We start from the raw sequence: 19469 nt of genomic DNA, 5'->3' as shown, positions 1-19469 counted from the left end.
GATGGGCCATTTGTATCCTGAGGGGTAGTGGCCACACAAACACGCTGGCAAATATCTTTATTCCAAGTCTCCTGCTTTATTTTTCCATCCTGTTCCATGATGGAGAAAAACAAGAGCTACCTCCACCATCTGCCCTATTTCATAACAATGCAAAATAACTTACTTTTGCCAACTGTAGACACAGGGTCCCTTACAGGTACCTGTCAGCTTCCCAGGAGCCCTGACATGCCACTTGTCTTCCCTTCCAGGCATCTAATGATTCCCATGGAAAGTAAAAAGCTAAATATTTATCCACAGGTGCCTCACATGGAGGCTTTAAGCAGGTAGCAGTAAACTGCATAAGAACATTTGCTTTGTACAACTTAATTTAGTCCCAGCCTGGGAAAACAAGTTTTAAAGCCAGAAAACATGGAATATACTTTTTATGCTAAAAGGAGATAAGTGAAAGGTATGGATATTAGCTCTCTTAGTAGTCTTTGCTTTGCTGCATGAACAATCTACTACTTTACAGTTACACATGGTCATACCTCTTTCAGTTAACTTAGAAATTAACTTAGATTTAAGTGTTGCTAATAGACTTTTTATTTTCATTTTTAATCTCTTAAAAAAGAGAAAATTTGTCATTTAAAAGTGCATAGGAAATGCCACATTAATTTAATGCTTTCATATTACAAGTTCTCTTTTCATTGTGATTTTAACAACTGTATGCTTTTTCCTCCAAAACTACATTGAACCCACACTGCCAAACAGGAATTGAAAACCAGAAATTTCCAGTAAAGTTACTACATGATAATATTTGTTTAGGCTGAGACTGTACTTTCAAAAACCAAAAAATAAATCAATTTTCTAAAACCAATTTCAGATAAATACTAACTTCACTGTTTCAAAATAAACAGTGTCTCAAATTTAATTTCTATTAGGGAGAAGCCTTTTTAATTTGTGTCCGTGGCAGAAAAATCTTCTATTTTGCTCATCCTTCCAGCCACTACATGGCATCGTACAAAAGGAAGAGAGACATGCCCTCTGCTCTTTGGATTTTACAATCTGGTTACATGTGATGTGCACGACAGAGATGCCACTGCATGAGTTAGAGGGAGAGATGCAACATGTAAATCTTCCTCTGGATCTTCTAAACACGTATAAATAGTTACTTTAAGAAAACATTCATTTACACAACCGCGGAAGTCTTGAAATTCCGCACACCGCTCTGTCCTATAGTGAAATACATGACAGAAGCATTTAAATCAGAACAAACATAAGTGGTTAATCAGAGTTTAAGAAAAAGCCACCTTTTCTGAACGAGAGCCACAAGCTACACAGCCACAGGAAGGGGTTGGAAACGCACCTGCGGGAATGGCAAATACCACAAACCGCAACTGCAACCACACTCGGCAGCAAAACGCCCCGCAATTTCAACAAGAAAAATCGCAATTCAGTATTCAATAAATGACCGAGGACAATTCTTCTCCCAAAGAGCTCATAATTTGGTGTAATGACAAACCACAGGGTGTACAAACAGCAAGGAGGGGCGATGGGTAACGGTTCAAGTGCGGATGCTGGCATAAATATTATTTGGGCAAGGATGGAGGCAGCCGCAGGTGACTGAGCAATGCTGTGGACCCACTGTCACTCTCAAAGGCACAGAAGGTAATAAAAACCACCAGAAATAACTGATGGGTTTTTAGCACAGCACAGGCACCATGACCAAAGATGCCCCAAAATGTAGCACAATACAGAAAACAAACGTTGATGTTGAACCCAGTTGGCAAACAGAGCTGTGGACAACGCTCATCAGCTTCACCCAACTGCATTCACCAAAATCACTGCCCTAAAATTTGTGAAACAGACCCTGTCCAAAGCCAGCCTTTACTCTGCTGCGTTTTCCTTTATCGGTGCAAAAATGCAGAGGCCTCGGTGCAATCGCAGTAATCGTGGCTGCAGGCCAAGGAGATATTTCCAGGGAAGAAAGTCTCTTAAGTCGCTTTGTTCAAGGCGAGACTTGGCACAGATCTCCTTATTTCAGACCTTGACCACTGCGAGTCAGAGCAGCCCAGAGCCAGGTTCAGAACAATTACTTCCGCGGCGCTCTCATGCTACACTTATCACATGTCTCTGCTCACAAAAGCATCTTCTGCTCGCAGCAACGCCGGAGCAAATTGCTGTGCTTTTGTTGCCAGGCAAACTCCCCGCACTCTTTTCTCCCTCGCCAGCCTCCTGGCTGCGGGTGGACGGGATGGACTTCGAAATCAAGAGCAACTTCTGTCAAAGCCGCTCCACAAACAGCCCAGAGTTCACGGTGCCCCGAACCGCCGCAGACACTCGTTTCTTTGAGCCGTGTTTCGGTTTGGATACACAAAGGAGGCTTTAAAGTTTGTCATGCAGCTATTGAATCCCCTCCATGAGGAGAACATTCCTGTTAATGAATTGTTTGGTCAATCCCTTCTCTTACAGAAGTGCTGCCGAGGTTCAGATACTGATGCGGGACACTAGAGCTGTCTGATTTTCTTGTTCAAACTTCTTTTTCCCCTTTTGCAGTGGAAATTAGATTTTTAACTAAGGTAAATTTTCAGTAGAAAGGTATCTGCTTTCTCTAGAAGTTTGTTTTTGTTTTAATTTTTGTCAAAAGACCTCAAACATTCAAATCTAGAGTCTAATGTTGAGAAAAACTGAGAAATAAAAGGTTTGCACTGGAAATTCTAATGAAGGCATTTTTATTGTAAAAAATGACCAGAGAAATTTAAACCATTTTCAAATTAATGAAACAAATAGTCAACACACAGAGTAGGAAAAACACCTTCCTGCCTGACAACAGAGCAAATATAAATGTATTCACTTACTGAGCTAGTTTAAAGCTAAGAAATGGGCCTTATACAGATTGAAAACGTGCAGGATTATTTGGTTGTCTAGTTGAACAAGCCACTTAATCTCATGCATTAATACCCTTATATGGCACAAACATACTAATTAATGTTTGTGTAAGTGTGCTGTGTTGCTTTATCACACATAAACCTGCAAAGGCCCCTTCAGACATGCAAACATATGTAAATACACACAATATACCAGTTCTAAATTGTGTCTTTGCAATAAAATTTCCCTATAATCCAGCTTGATTTTATATATATGCTTCAAAAGGGCAGTTAATCCTGTTTTGAAGAGAAGAAAGCACTCAGGAGAACACTTGAAAAACTGTTGTGAGCTTCCATCACCTTCACAACTAGGAACTGTGTCTTATTTTAATATAATGTTATTATTTTACTGCTAAATTTGGTCAACATAAATATCCAGCTAAATTTGCTTTCTCAGCCAGACTGCAAAGCTGGCTCTCACACAGGGTGCCTACACACAGCAGTCAAAGCATCTCTCAGTATTTCTGATAAGCTGAATATGTCAGGTTCTTTAAACTTCACAGCACAGGGGTGGATTTCCAGCCTCCAGGTCATTCCTGCTAACCTCCACTAACTTTTCTTCAGAATACTTCCACATAGTCTTGAAACATGGGCATTTCACACTGTGACCCACTTAAAGGTGCATATAAGAATAAAATCTTCTCCTTCTATTTGTGTTTTGTTTTTTTTTTTTTAGTTCAATTTGCTTTCTTTGTTTAACTAATTTATCATTGGTTTCATTTATAGAGAACAGTTTTTTTCTCCATAGCACTACACTGTGAACTTAGTTCATAGTGTCTACCTGTATATCACTGCCTATCTATATATCTACTCCAAGACATCCACAGATATAACTCATAGCTGTAATCTATATTATTTGTTCCTGTAGTGTTTTCTTTATATCCAGCTGTATTAAAATGAATTCTGTTGGACTGAAAGCCTTTAACCTGCAGATTAATTTTGCTCCTACGTAGCAACTTTTCTCCTCATTATTCACTGCTCCATCAGGTCCCGTGTCACCTTGCAGCCTTCGCCAAATGTATTACACATCGTTGCTTGGATCATTGGTACAAATATTATACCACCAATACAATCTAGAAAGAGGAAGCATTTCATCAGTAGCTCCCATTACAATACACAGAGTCCCACCGGTGCGCCAGAATTTAAAACATCTAACACATGTTTGAAAACCTAACGAGGCAAAACATCAGACACACTAAGTCAAATGCCCTTGAGAAATCCAGGTATGCTACATCTGCCCAGTTACCTTTCTCAAGTAGATGTGTAATCCTGTCTAAAGACAGTCTGTTTGTTTGACAAGATTTATAATCCTGTCATTAATTGTATTCTACCCTCTAATTCTTTGCTAATAGAGTTCTGGGTTAATCGTAGTGTTTTATTTGGAATCAGGATCAGACTAAGTGGTCTGTTGTTCCCTGAGTTATCCCTGTAACCTTTTTAAAACACAGGTTACAGGTTGATAATCTCTAAGGGACATTTGTGATCTTTACAAGAACAATTTCATGTAGTAAAAGACTACAAGTGAAATCTTGGTCTTACTCAAGTAGATGGTAAAACTGATTGGCTTCAGTAGAGAAGGAAATATTTCATTGACAAGTGAGAACTGGAAAGCTAAAAAAAATAACTGAAGATATGAATGTTTAACACTAAAAAAGTGAAAGAAAAAGTCAACATTTTTGTGGAAAGCAAAAAAAAATGAACTTAATTTTGTAGAAATCCATAGTACAGTCTTATTTTGTATGCTTAACGTTTACCTCCTTGATACCCAACAGGTATTTGATACCCTATAGCTCTGGGTCTTATAATTCCGAAATTGTAACCTTATTTCCCAGGAGTTTTTGATACACAAGTAGTGTTTGTCATCAGGTAAAACTCAACCATAACAGCCATTACAGGTTCACCAAATCAGAATAGAAGGTATTTTGGAGCACAATGAAAAAGCTGGTGCTTATTTTTAATGCTCATCTGCATGCAAGAAACAGAAAAAAAGTAGGAGGCTGAAATGCTAACTTAAGAGAAATTAAAATAGTTCGAATGGTAGCTTTAAATGCGTCATACACTGGAGTGTCCGGCTTTCTTAATTTTGGGCTCTATGTTCTCAAACTGCTGGAACATCAAGCTGGAAGAAAATACATGCTGCCCATAGAAAATCACATATACATCTATAAACACACATCTACACACGCGTATATATCTATATACATAAGCACACATGGTTTCGGTTGAGGATTTTTGTTGGATATCAGCAGGATCACCTTCAAAAAAAAACTCTACAGAAAAACAGCTGCACTTGCTGTTCTAGATACAGTGAGACACCCGAGAGAGCATAAATTCCCCTGAATAGATGTATTGTTTTAACATTTATTTCTTCACCTTCTCAAAATGCCTGCTCATCTAAATTTACAATATATTAGCAGCCGTGCCATATTTTGTGTGTGAGTGCATGGTTCTCCTTCACTATGCTATAGCAGATTAGTGCTCATTCGCTTCTTTTCCTTGCTTCTCTTCAGATCGTTACACATGACAAAACAACTGTCCTAATTACAGCAAGTGTTCCCAGCTCTGTCACCGTGACAATTACTGCAATGAGGGCTCAATATCTGCAGCAGACAGTAAAGTATTACTGCAGTTGTGTTTGATAGTGCTCAATTGTCCCCTTGAGAATTCTTCAGATCAGGTTTTTTCCATGGGGGTAAGGGCTCCCCCCTTGCTCTGCCCACGGTGCATTTGCTAACAGGGTTCAAAAGTTTAAGGCAGGGGGATGACCGAGGATGTACTGTGGAAAACACAGGAGTTTGTGTTTTTAAAGGAGAGGACCATTTGCAGATACGGGATGGGCTTTTTCCTACGCTGCTGGACAGAACAGCTTTGTTGCCGACAAAGGAGAAAATGGATATTGGCCAGGGTGGTTGTAAACTGACTCTGAGTCTGTGATAGTATCTACAATACCAGGAGACATGATTTTTAGATAGTTCCCACCTTCCTCTACTTTGTATTTGCTGGCTGATAAGCTGATATTGCTCTGGATGGGGCAAAAGACCCAGACCTAGTAAAATAACATCCCCTCCCCAAATCACATCCCTGCCCTCCACATGTCGGCGTCCCTGCCAGGAATGCTCACAGGCGGCTGCTGCGCCTGCAGCGGCGACTCTGCTGGTCCTTCAGGGTTTCTTGTTTATTTGTCCATCCATGTGAACCCTGACATCAAGACCCTCCAGCCCATCGTACAGGACAGCCCCACTTGTACCAGTTCACTCCCCACTTACGCTGGACACCTTTACCCCCTCTTGTCTCCCTTATCAGCCTCTGCAACCTCAGCTAATCAGACAGGGGATTTTAGCTGCTTCCAAAGGCAACAGCATGACCTACACTACTTTCACTTTATCCTGAGTGATGAAGGTGATGCTCTTTGCATTTGTAGTTCATTATGCTCCTGAAGCTGATTCATTCAGAGGTTCTCCTTGTAAAACCCATAAACGATGCAGAACCCAGACCTGTGTAGCCATCTCACTTAACCAGAAACATGAACGCAAGGTCCTAATACCAACTACTGATCAGAGAAGACTAATGCTGCCACAGTTAACTTGGCATGATTTGACCAGTGTGCTTAAAATCTGGATTTCTAATTTTCCTTGCTCAGGAATAAAGCAATATCTTATTTATCAGATAACATCTTTATTATAAGCATCTCACACAGCCTTTCCACCTCAGCTCGCATGGGTTTCTTCTGCTCTTGGCATGGATCAATGAAGTCAATATTTCTGACTGCAAAGCTTTCTATGCCTTACACATATTTAAAAGGATAAATCCCAATCAACAACTCCTCTGCTTGAACATAACGATTATAATCCTTATCTTTGATCCTTGGGGCTACAGCAAGCAGGGTAAGGAAGGAGTACATCTTTCCAGCTCTCAAGAAATGGTTCTGATGACAGCAGAAGCTAAACAACATTGTCTGGCTTTGCTGGGTGGAGTTTCTCCAGCAAAACCAGGAAGCGGTGCTACAGTTTCACAAGTACAGACTGGCCAGCAAGCCCTCTTAAACCGGTGTTAACAACGCTGTTCATACCCCTTATATACCAAAATGTCAAAATGTTTGTAGTCAAGCTCCTGAACCTCTACAGTACTGAGACTGATAGCAGGATATTTGTTTCACATATGGGGAAACAGAAGCATACTAGAATAATATCATCAAAAAGAGCGGCCACAAGCCAGTCATAGCCATGGCTTTTGCGTTTAGCACAGCTATGCTTTTTACCAGATGAGATTAAGTTACATAAGTCAAGATGGGAAGTCACCTAAGTTATGTTTAGGGAGTTGAATTTAATCACCATAAGGCTTGTTTTAGTCTTGTGAATTTAGTGTGCTATAATCATCCTTGCTCCAGCATATGGAGGCCAAATAAGTAAGCACATTTCAACAGGACTACTTTTGAGGGTTACATTGTTGGCCAGCACTACATTTTACATCTACACCAGCAAACCGGACTCATACAGATGCAGCTTGTCCTGCCAGAGGAGTGTTTTTAGCAGTTAAGTTTTTACTAGTTTCCTCAATGAAATAACCTGTATCAGCAAAATCACTTTGAGTATAGCTGAACCTAAGCTGAAGGCTGTACCAATAGAAGTGCTATTAAAAAAAAAAAGACACCCCTAACAAAAATTACTATACTGGCAAGAGATTTTACTGTCAACCTGACTTTAAAGGTTCCTTTGGCAAAATTTTAACAGAAGAAAAGTCAAATAGGGAAAAGAGGAAGGGAAAGAGGGTGGAAGGGCAGGGAGAAGAGTGAAAAAAGGATTCCTTTTCACCCAATAGTCAAAGTGCTCTCTCTGAAGTTCTTGCTTTGCTCTAGAAACAGCTAAACAACTTCAAAAGATGTGTTTGTTTTATTGAGAGATCTAATAGATCTTTTGATATGGTGCCGTATGCCCCAATTCTGCTCTCACTTATACTCAGGAGTGAATCGTCTGAGTACAGAGAAGCTCCTTCATGGGAAAACAACATGAGAAAAGGATCAGGCCCTAGTCCTTAGCATATCTTTAATCAGAGCTTAAAACTAAGTTTAGTACTTGCCAAAAGGGCCAGCAGACAGAGCCCAAGAAAGGCCTGAGAAGGGGTCAGCTGCGTTGGGTTTGCAGAATGTAGAGTCAACAGATAAGCACTTCAGTTCCTTTGTTCAACTAAGAGAAGTCTAACCAAAAGTACAGTATAACTGCAAATGTAATTAGGTTAGCTCTTTTCCTTTTTTTTTAATTTTTTTTTTTTTAAGTGTCTCAATTTTGCATAGAGTTTACACATTTTTATTTGGGGAAACTTTCTCTTCTGAAGAGAGCTTACAAAATGGCCTGTGATAAAGCTATTTCACACATATTACACTGGCACTTTCTATACCCTGCGAGTATCAGCATCTTAACATCAGGGCATCTCTCCACTATTTACATTTATAGCAGACTTTGGAAGATTGAGTTATAAAAAAAAGAGGCTGTCTTTGACTCGTGCTTAGTCTAAACCGCTCAACGAGGTAACAGTTTTCAAAGCTGCAACCATAAACCAGATAGTCCTTTAAAAAAGAAAAAGATACACTAGAGAGAAATAAAATCATATGGACACCTTGTGCAGAGATTATTTTTTAATGTGTATATGTAAAGTATCCAGCAAAATGGATGCTTCTGTTACCTTTGGCCACTACTGTAATACAAACTATTACAGTAATATATTACTAGGTATGGTCAGAAAACTTCAAACCTGAAAGGAGTGAGGGAAAGCACTCCATCGTGCATAAGGTATTGTCAGTGAAAAGCTCTTTTAACCTAATCTCTGTTCTTATCCCCAGTAATGAATTCCACCACTGAAGCTACAGAGAACAGCAAGATGAGGAGAAATTCTCCTTGATTTTCAACTCTGCTGCTCGTGCCTTTCTCTTTCCATTCATTAGAGACTGGCAGATCACAGATCCAATCAGACAGACTTTTGTCGCCAGCCCTATTTTGCTTTAATAGGATGTTACAGCCTCAGAAACATTCTTTACGACATAGAAAAAACGTTTCCTCTTTTGTTTAAATGCCAATATGGTTGTTGATCCTAACAATGTAACTTGATAATGCTCACATGCTGCACAGACCAAGTTTCTTTGTAACATAGTTTGGTCAGATTTCTCTCAGAAATTTATTTATTACAAAGGTGGCCTGAATGGAATATGAACTTTTACATGTGTTTCAGGGTCTAAAGACAGAGAAAAGGAGAGAAAAAGGGAGAATAAAGCCAGTAACACTACATTAACAAAGCATATTGTGTGCAGCAGGTTTTTAGTGTCCCACTCATGCAAGCACATCACACCCAGGCACATGCTGAACCACGTTCTGCTCCCTGCCAGAACTCCCCTGCATTTAGGGGCAAAAAAAGTGATTTTTAAGATTAAATTCCAGAAGGAAGTTAAGGATTCAAAGTGAATTGTGTTGAATATGCTTAATTTTAAGGAAATGAACATTTTCAATAAACTTGATAGACCCTAGCCATGTGTTGAAGGTTATGCAGGGCCCTGATTTTCTATGGCTACTCAATAAAAAAACCCACAAGCTTTTATGGAGACCTGTTGCAGATGGTTCTCTCTTCTGATGATGCAAACACCAATTTCTTCTCCATCCCACACATGGTGGGTGCCTTTGTATGTGTTTGCAGATGCACCTCTCCCCGATTTATATTTATTTGCCTTAATCGCGTGGGCAGAAACTGAATCCAGATATTTTGGCTCCTTTAGCTCTGCTTTGCAACTCTTTTATCTTACTTCTGAACCCTCCTCACAAGGAGCTGTGATGGCACAGCTACATGATCTGACAGTTACTGAGGCTTTGAGTAGAATTAAGCAAAGAAAGAGAAACTGCAAAATGGAAGAAGAAATCTGGACCTCACAAAGAGACTTTATTCTGCCTGTTACTTGGATTGCACCTCAATAATCAGAGTGTCATTTCAGAGAGGCTCCAACACCAAGCAATGTTATTTGCAACAAACTATTAACAGAGAACAAAGTCTTGACCCAAAGCTTATTAAAACAGACATCATGAATAATATATGGGAAGTGAAAAGTATAAGTGAAATCGCAGATGTAGACACAATAAAAAAAGCCTTTGAAAATGCCCTAAAGTAAAATACCTATTTTCAAACCTGCAAGTTTTATCAAATTTTTTTTTTTTCCTGAAAGTCACATCCCTCTCTGACCTCAGGCTACAATAAATATATTAGACATAGATCATTTCTAAGTGTTTTTTGGCTTTAGCTAGGAAAACATCAATTTTTACCACTTGCAAGTACTTTTTCTGGCCACACGCACAAACCTCCTGCCACACCTCAACATGTACTCTTGTCTTCTTTCGCTGTACTTAATGACACAGGCTTTTGGAATTTAAAGACAAAAAGTAACACTGCAAGCTACACAGGTCACATGAATCTTGCAAATCAGTAAGAGGAGGATCACAGACTCCCATTACCTTAAGCACATATAGCAAGGGGTAAGTCTGACCCAATGGGATGGCAGCCAGAACTTATCCAAATTCCTTGAAATTCAGGGAGCGCAGTGCCAAGCTAATAAACCCTGTTTTCCATCAGATGGATTACGCAGCGCTCAGCACCATGCCAACGCAGCCACCTGGCTTTGTGTTGGCTTGGAGCTTCAGCCGAGAAAGCCTGCCCAAAATACCACACACAACTATCCAAAGAGAAGCTATATCACCTTTTGCAATTAACTCCTGCCATGCTCTGAATTTTTATCAGCAAAGAGACGAATAGTCTGGGCAGAATGGTTGAGATCCTGAAAAACACCCAGATTGAAATGAATGTAAGCAAAGTTCTTAAATACTTTCCAAGTCCTCAACACAAGTCGTGCTCTTTAGTGTCAGAGAAGGACACTGCTTATTGCAGCTCCTACATATTCTATTTCACCAAATAACTATGAGAACCCTTTTTACTCATCAGTTTGTGCTATCCAGGGTGGTCAGTAACTTTTCTTTCCCTCGTGCATCCCCTGGGTGAGGATACCTGTGCCTCCCTCCTCCCAGCTGCACATCTCGCTGGCTGGAGCGGAAAGGAGCGTTTCCCATTGCTTGTGCTGTGCTAAGAGTATCAGGGACACAATCGCAACCAGAGGCTCAAGGTGTTCTGTTGTTGAAGCAGTAACAAAAAGGGAAAAGGCAGCCAAGTTGCCTGTGAAATTCCTTCTGGAATCCAAAACACCAAAACCAAGTCCAAGGTCCTTTTATGAACAGAGGCCAAACTTTCTCACTTTACCACCATAAGTGGCCCAAGTAATTTAATTGCCAGTTTCACCTGAAGTCACTTCTGGTCCATTTTTCCCAACTCAATCGCTCATCACCTTTTTACTTTTTATGGTGATGTTCTCTATTTCCAGCAAGGCATTCTTTTAGAAAGAACACAGCAAGGGGAAAAAAATATCTGTGGCTGCTTCTCAGGGCTGGTGTATCTCAAGTGTTATAATACTTCTAGTTTCTATTTTAAGGCTGCTTGTAGCACCAGTAATGCTGCTTTTGCTACGGCAGAGGCTTTTTCATGAATGTAGCCACTCCAGCCCCAAAACTTACTTTAGAAATACAGCTTGTCACTGTAATCAGCACAAATTACCTCTGGAACCTGCTGCTTTCAATATGCTGCATTGGTATAACAATACCACACCAAAAAAAAAAATCCAACACAAGGCAAAACCTATATAGTATCCCAGAACAAGTGAGTCAACTGACTTCTTTACAACTATCAACAATCACACAGTTAGAAACAACCCTACAGCCATAGATTGATTGGCTAGACCTTAAAAACAGCACTACAAAACCAGGCTAACACTGCTCAAAAGTCTGACACAAGAGACAAAACAAAACCGAACCTGCAGCTCGAGGAGAACGTGTCAGTCTGAGCAAGGCTTACCAGAGCTCCCAGTGGGGGCACAACCTCTGCTCTCCAGGTGTAGGACATTTTGCCCAGCTCTAAGAACTTGCCCATGATAAATAAATTCCCAATCACACCCAGAACACATAACAGCTGTGAAAACCTGCATTTTTTCTTTTGCAAAATGCTGTGCAGGTGTGGTAGCAAAAGGCTGCCACACCTAAGGGGAGAGATTCCTGCTGGAAGTATCTCTCAGGAAGAGAGTGGAAAACAAAACCTTCAAATGGCAAATAAATAAACAAACTAACAAACTATAACCACTTGAAAGTGTCTTTTTAAAGCTTTATAAATACTGCTGATGAGCTTAAAATGCAAGAAAACTGCATACTTGCAAGAAAAAAACACAGTTTGAAAAAAATGTTTGTCTAATAGAGAACCTGCTTCTCTAATTAAGCAATTAAGGCTCAGCAAGGCAGATGTTATAATCATATAAAGGTCATTTTAAATGAAGAGGGGATGAAAACCACTGTTGTTAGAGAGTTTTGTGAATGATCTTTTTATGATTGGTGGCTGCTGGTTTGAAGTCAGCTAAGAACTGCTTGATAGCGTGTTTGGATTTTCTTCTGCTTCAAGCCAGACCCGGGCAGGTTGGGTTCCGCTCCCTGCGCTGGCAGAGCTCTCGCTGGAGTCTGCAACACCAATTCCTTGATTCTCTTCCCTGCGTAAATCATAACGGACTCACACTGTGCTGAATCTCGCTCCCTGTTGGGCTGTCTCGAGCTCAGGGGTTCCCACTCCTTATTTTAGGTGGGAAAGAGACTGAGCATAATCCAGCTCACCTCTGGGGGAGCCTGGAGCTGACCTGATGTCACCTGCTTTCTGTCTCCGTAGAGCAGAACTCAGCAAGACGAATGGGTCAGCCATCTGGCTCCCAGCTTTTAGCTACAATTCATCAAAACTGAGCATTAACTCTAAGATGCAGCATAAACATTATTATTCTGTAGACACATCAAATGAAAAAGGAACCGCTGGCAGAGGCCGGGGGATCTGAACAGGTTTAAATGGATCTGATGCAATAATTAATTTCCATTGAGGGATTTGGGTGGAAGAAGAGGGACGAAACATAAAAACAATATCCACCTTTATTTTAAGTTCTTTTGACAGATGGGACTATTCTCTGTTAGGCTGCTTGTGGTTTGGGTAATGAGATTAGGCCTTGCATAGCAGGAAGCAGAATTAACTTTGTTTACTTAAAGTGACACTGTCAGCTTGGAAAATCACATTTCCGTCTGAAATGCAGTGCCTACTATCATCACAAATAACCCTTGAGATCATGATAACTAAAGGAGATTAGAGGCGAAAAAAACATGCTTCTCCCTTTCTCTTTTTTTTTCGATATACATATATATACTTTGTTCACACTGTGCAGTTGGGAGCATTCCCTGCAGCCCCATTGCCCACCCAGCACCCCCCTGTGCCCCTGCACCCCACAGGCAGGACACGCAGATAGGGAGCAACAGGCTGGGGATGAGAAAAGGGGGAGAAAAGGGGATGAAAATCCAGCTGCTTCTGCCTGATCTCAGGCATCCCGAAAAAAACAAAACATCTCCCTAAAGGCAAAAGGTGTGGCAGGAAAAAATGCATTTTAAAATGCGTTTAACAGTGGATATGAACAAAGACTGGGCACTCTTCAATTAAGACTAGAATTTTTAGAAGCTGATTGTTTCGAAAAGTCTCTTAACACCGGACTTTAAGCATAATGCCCTGAAGTGGCTTGAAAAAGGCTGGGTGTTTTCAGTGGCTGCAGCACATACAAACAGGATGAATCCTTAGGAAGGGGAGGACAGGGAAAGGCTTTACAACAGGATATTTCCTAAGTTACCAGTTCATGCACTGGAAGGTGCACGTGTTAAATGACCAGGTTTGTATATGCATGAGGGAAAACTGGAAGGGGAAAAGGCATTTTGCATCCTCTCTGTTGTACCTACAAAACATCGTCACAGTGATAACGGCCATAAGGGTTCGCACGGATGAGAGCTTGTGCTGAAGCCTCCCAGACTGAGTGTGTTTGTGATGCTTCTCCCCCTCCTTTGCCAGCCCGAGACAGCGACTTGTCCTTGTGGTATTTTAGATACTCGTGGCCCCTGTTAATGTTTACACATTGAGAAACTGCCTGATATCTGGCACAGTCATTACTGCTTCATGTCAAGGAGAATGACAGGTAAAGAGTAAAATCTGGACCCAGCAAAGAGATGGATCCAAAATACATAAATAACCAATTAAGAGAAAAGATTAATAAAAATATTGTAACAGATCCCAATCTGCTGTTGAGTACCAATTGCCAGTAATAATCTCTATGGTAACCGAACTCTCTTCGGCCTCTCTCTGTATTCAACTAGTGTTTTATGGGTTTTTTTTTTCCCTTTCCCCTATTTTCATGGAAAGTTTTCAAAACTGGTTTCAATATTATGATATTTTCTTCTTCATGTGATAACTGAGAAAAGTATTCACTTTGGCTGTGTCAGTCTCCTAAGCAGATTTTCCCTTCCTTAGATAACTTTTCTTATTGCCTTTCTTGTTTGTTTGGTTGGGGTTTTTTTGCCTTAGAGGTGACATTTGTGAGGGCACTTACTAGAAATTGTGTTCAGATACAAATTAGGTGAGGGAGGTTTTCAAAATGGACTGGCATTTACCCTTTCCAGCCAAGTGCTACAACCACCAGGCTACAAAATTATGCTTATATTTCTGTTCCCCCTCCCTAGCCCAATAAATCTTGAATTCCTTTTTTCAAAATCTTTGGAAAGGGCAATGGGAGAAGTGCTCCCTCTTTGCCTTTGAAGCTCAGGTCTCTTTCAAGAGACAGAGAACATTTAGGTGTTGAAGGATCGTGTAAAATCCTCACTGATGGTTCACATCCAGAGGTGCTGTATAAATTAGATTCACATTCTGCAATTCTTGCTCCTTTGTACAACAGCCCAAACCAAGACCTTGGATCTGAAATTGTGGAGTGTTTTGAAAATATGGACCTGGATTCAGATCCAGATCTGAATTTCCTAGAGGTTCCCTGTCTTCTGTCTGTTCGTATTTGGATGTCTCATAGGATATAAGCTGCAGTTCTGTAGTGTCACACATGAATAAAGTGGATAATTATAAAATTAAAAGATATAACATGCTTCTAGGGGAGATAAGACTACAATTACAGAGTATAAACAAAACTGAGTTTGATGTACAGACTGATATATTTATTCATTACATATAATAACATAAACAAGATTATTAACTGTCATATTTTAATGATACCATACCCTGCAAAGCATACTTGGGAAAAAGTCCTATTGACTTCAATAGCAATGCCATATAAATTTAAATCATGACTGCAGTCAACAATATGTCATCATTCTTACTCATCATTGTTTGTTGTATGTACCCCAAAATGTTAAACAAAATACCCGTAGCTCGCTGAATTGTGAGTGAGCTCAAACATTTTATCTGCAAATCTGAAGAAACCCAGCAGGGAACGCAGAAACCTGTTCCACAGATAACTGAAATACAATATCCCCGAGAGCAGAAAACGGCCCAGGCAAGGCTGCTGTCTATCCCATCTCGCCCTAGAAAACACTGGATGTATTTTTGCTCAGGAGATGGCAAAATTTGGGCAAATGCCACTTCATATCAGCAGTGTTACGATCAGATTCTGACCTTTTTTTAAGATTGTTAACAGTCAGCAACAGTGGAAGCCTTAGAGCAAAATTTTCTATCTGGAAAGTATGCGTTAAGTAGCTTGGGGTAAGGAAAAAGCCAGTCTGGAAGGCAAAAGGGGTTTCAAGAATTCTCCCTTGTTGTACATGGCATCTGTGCCAAGAAGATGTAAAACGGGACCATTTCAAGTCATGACAATTTATCCACCCTTTGCGCGGCCTCTTTGCTCATGCAGGGCACCAGGCAGAGGAGAAGCAGCTCGCGCAAGATCTCTGGTGTGAACAGCACCAACAAGGCAAGCTTCAAAGGGGACTCACCCCAAATTTGTGAACTGCGCTGAACTGTGAATTATTATGTCAAATGTTTCATTGTAAAATTCCTCATTAAATTCTTTGGCGTTCAGCACACGCTCAGCGTAACTTGAAGTGCTGAGAAAACGAACGCTTACTGTGCCATGACAAAGGCCAATGGTTGCCTCTTTACTGAGCTTGATACATATGGTGAAAACATATTGACTAATTACTTGCCATTTTCAAAAACTGAAAACACTCCAAAGTCAGGCCTCAGATAATAGAACAAGACAGAGTATAAAGAATAAAGACTGGGAGGACAGAGAGGAAGAACAGTGCAAGTCTGTAAGTGCTAATCCCTCGTTCAACATTTGCTTTGATATACGAATACCAAGGAGTAACACAGCATCTCACTCTTTCAAAGGGCTTAACGAAAACTGGTAAATTAACACACCTGATTAATATATCTGTTCAATGTAGAGACTGGCTGAAATATTATAACAAGGATAAAATCCAGACTGAGACTTCTCCCAGCTAGTAGCGTGATACATCCAAGAGTTCGGGTGGGGGGTCATTGTTGTTATGCTGTTTTCTACAGCTTTGCACCTTGTTCTGCTGTTTGCCAAGTGCCCCAGAGGAGAGAGAAGTGGGCCCTGGTGATGAAGAGCTTTCTCCTTCTGGTTTTCCAAACGCCGTCTCTGATACAAAGAGTCCCTTGCAGGAGCCAGTAGGAGCTGCTGTACAGCATCCCTCGTATCCAGCCGCCTTAGTGCCACCTGCTTGCCAGCGTCTCTCCCACAAGTCATGACAAATTGGTCCACTCATCTGATCAGGATTCTTCCCTAAGTAGTGGGACGAACATCTGACAAGTTAATTTCAAGGTAGCTCATGGAGCAGAAGCAGCGTAAAGCTACAGAACTGTAAAAGAAAATGTTGCTGGATAAATTCTGCCAGTAATGGGCGTGTAACAGAAAAGATACTCAACATTCAAGCTCTTTGTATTAGAAGACAAGCTCTTTGTTTTAGAAGTAGAAAACACGAGGTCTTGCTGAAGCCAGGCATAACAGGAATACAATTACTGCTATTAGAGTTTCATGATTATGAAACTTGTGCTGATGTATCCACAATTTAGAAATAATAGGAAATGCAATGGATGACTTTTAAAAAATCAAGACAATTTAGAAATAATCAATAATTATTCCCTTTTATTTTTCCTTTAAATCATCCAGATAATAGAAATCAGAGACCTGAAAAAGTTAATGGCATTACTATATTGAGAAGAAAGAGTGATCAAAAGTTTGACACATTTACCAAAAAGTCCATAGTTTGCAGAAGTTCACTATTCTGCTAGTTATATATTCTTTTCATCCAAGATAAATCTTAAACCATGTTTGGAGGTTAAATGTAGTCATATCCAGAGACTAAGAGTAATTTATAAACATTTTTATCATATAAGAAAAAGCTGCTATTTTAGAAACACATAAATAATATGATGTTTTCCATAAAAGTTTTAGAAGTTTTATTTTCCAGCTTACAAACTAAAAATAGAACACTTCAAGTGACTGACTTTCCTGTAAGGCAATTCTTGAGCTTGATTTGATAACTACTAATAAAGTCCTAGTAAAACTCCTGGAAGAATTCCCAGTGTTTTGAACATGATCAGATATTATCCATATTGCTTTTCATTACTATTAATGTTTTACTGTAAGAACCTGGGTAGGTCATTCACAATTTTGCCCCTGTTGCACAAATATGAAAAGGTTTAAAGGAATGGCTGTTCTCCAAGGAGTGGGAAGAACCTTAATAAGGGTTTGGAAACCTTAGAGTCCCATAGAGTGGGAAAGATGCTTTTCCTGCTTCAGTGGAGTTCCACCTCAACTTTTTCCAAAAGCCTGGGTGAACAACTCAATTCTAAATAGAAGCAATAAACATAATACTAGTATTTTTGTTGCAATCATTCCCCGGGCAGCCGATGAGCTGAGCCCTCAGCCCTGGGCAAGCTGGGGCAGAGCCTGTGAGATGGGCAGGCACTGGTCAGATAACCAGCCTCTTTTATAGGCTTCACGTCTCAGTCATTTCTCATTCTTTCCAATGAGGATTATTTTATTTTATTGCCATGGAAGTTTCCTGGCAGTGTGTAGCATGAGTGGATCCCTGACTAGGCAGGAGGGGATAAAGGAGTTGTGCAAACATGGGAAGTTCTTTGAGAAACTCATTTCCCTCCCGGAACAGCCGAGCTCTTCAGCTTTTTGTTCAGTCTCTAGGTACAGCCCTTACCAGCTCGTATGCAAAACTGTGAAATGAAGGCAGCTCAAGCACTGCTTGCCATGTCTGAGCGCGGCACTGCACAATGGGCTGGGAAAGCCTGGGATCGTTCCCTTTCCTGCCGTTCATATTGCTGAACTGAAACCATCACTCGTGTCAAAAGCAAGGGCTGCAGATGAAAGGCCAGTGCATTAAGACAGCACATAACTGTCAGCCTCTGAGTTTCTGACATTAATAGTTTTACTTAAAGAAGACAGTGGAATGTGTTTTTTTGTGTCCTCCCCAACCTCGACTGACAATACACAGGAGATACTCTGGGTAAAAATTAGAAAAAAATAATGACTCAAAATTTTTGCTAATTAAAAGTAATGTGTTTTCCCATTTTTTGGCAATTTGATAACACAAAACACTTACTTGGGGGCCACAGGGGGAAACAAACTGAGACGGATAAAAAATGTTTTGTGTTCATCCAAGCAAGACTATGTTAATGCACATTATCCCATTAATGCACATCAACATCGGGAATAAGCGCGCCAATGCAAGCAAGAAGCATACACTTATCATCATTTGATAACATGTTTAATGACAGATTGACGGTTGATTTGCAAATGTGAACTGGCATCAATGTTGCTAACTTCAGCTTCTGCCGCCTCCTCTGCTATGCCAGCATATTTATGTGCATAATTTGATTTCGCAGCCACACTGTTAGTACATTTTTAATATTAACTATGCAAGAACAGACAGCCGAACTTAAGTTGCACTGATGGTTTGAGTTCATTAGATTGAAAAAGATGGGCAATGATGACAAAGATGGAGATGGCAGCGCAACATCAAAGAGGCAACACTTAACAAACACACTCCATTTTGAACAAACCGAACTAACACATTTCATGTTGTCGGCTGCAGCAGAGCCCTTATGTACAACAGTAAGAAAAAAAATATGCTTCTGCCCTGGGCATACTGACAGCAACTCTGCAAGAAGCTTAGCAGGCTCCTGGACACACAGTTTTAAGATATTTCACTCATCTATTGCAGGTAAAGGGGTTGATTCTGGTCTGATGTCCAAGTGACAGCGACATAATTCAGCAGACTTGCAGCGGAGTTACTCCTGATTTACACCGGTCCAAGGCAGAATGCCTGCCGGTCCCACTCTCCTTCCTTAGCTCGCTTTTCACAGCTGTGATTCTTTATGACGAATAATAAAGAGATTTTGCTGAGAGCTCAGCTTTCGCATGCATGATGCACAGACCAGAACTGCAAGTTCAGAGGCGCCAGGGCCTCATGCCGCAAGGTGTGGGGTGTCCTTCCCGTGTCCCTGGAGCCGGGAGCCCAGCACCGTGCAAGACTGTGCTCCTGGTGTCTTCTTCTCCAGCGATTCTGGGCAATTCAACTCTGCTCTGAAGGGAACATGTACCAG

The 19469-nt window shown here is 40.6% G+C and overlaps 1 protein-coding gene across 2 annotated transcripts in view; it reads right to left on the bottom strand.

Moving 5' to 3' along the window:
* TSHZ2 (teashirt zinc finger homeobox 2) overlaps window positions 1-19469 on the bottom strand; it is a 222975-nt gene that overhangs the window by 54320 nt on the left and 149186 nt on the right. Inside the window, exon 3 of one of the 2 annotated variants that reach the window (XM_071815451.1) lies at window positions 15117-16705. The exons of the other annotated variant lie outside the window; for it this stretch is intronic. The gene's annotated coding sequence lies outside the window, so the exon portion shown is untranslated. Of the gene's footprint in view, window positions 1-15116; window positions 16706-19469 lie in introns of those variants that run through there. 2 annotated transcript variants of the gene reach the window in all.

The sequence above is a fragment of the Patagioenas fasciata genome, chromosome 16 (genome assembly GCF_037038585.1).
Source record: "Patagioenas fasciata isolate bPatFas1 chromosome 16, bPatFas1.hap1, whole genome shotgun sequence".
Classification (NCBI taxonomy): Eukaryota; Metazoa; Chordata; class Aves; order Columbiformes; family Columbidae; genus Patagioenas; species Patagioenas fasciata.
This window is presented reverse-complemented; position numbering and strand designations above follow the sequence as displayed.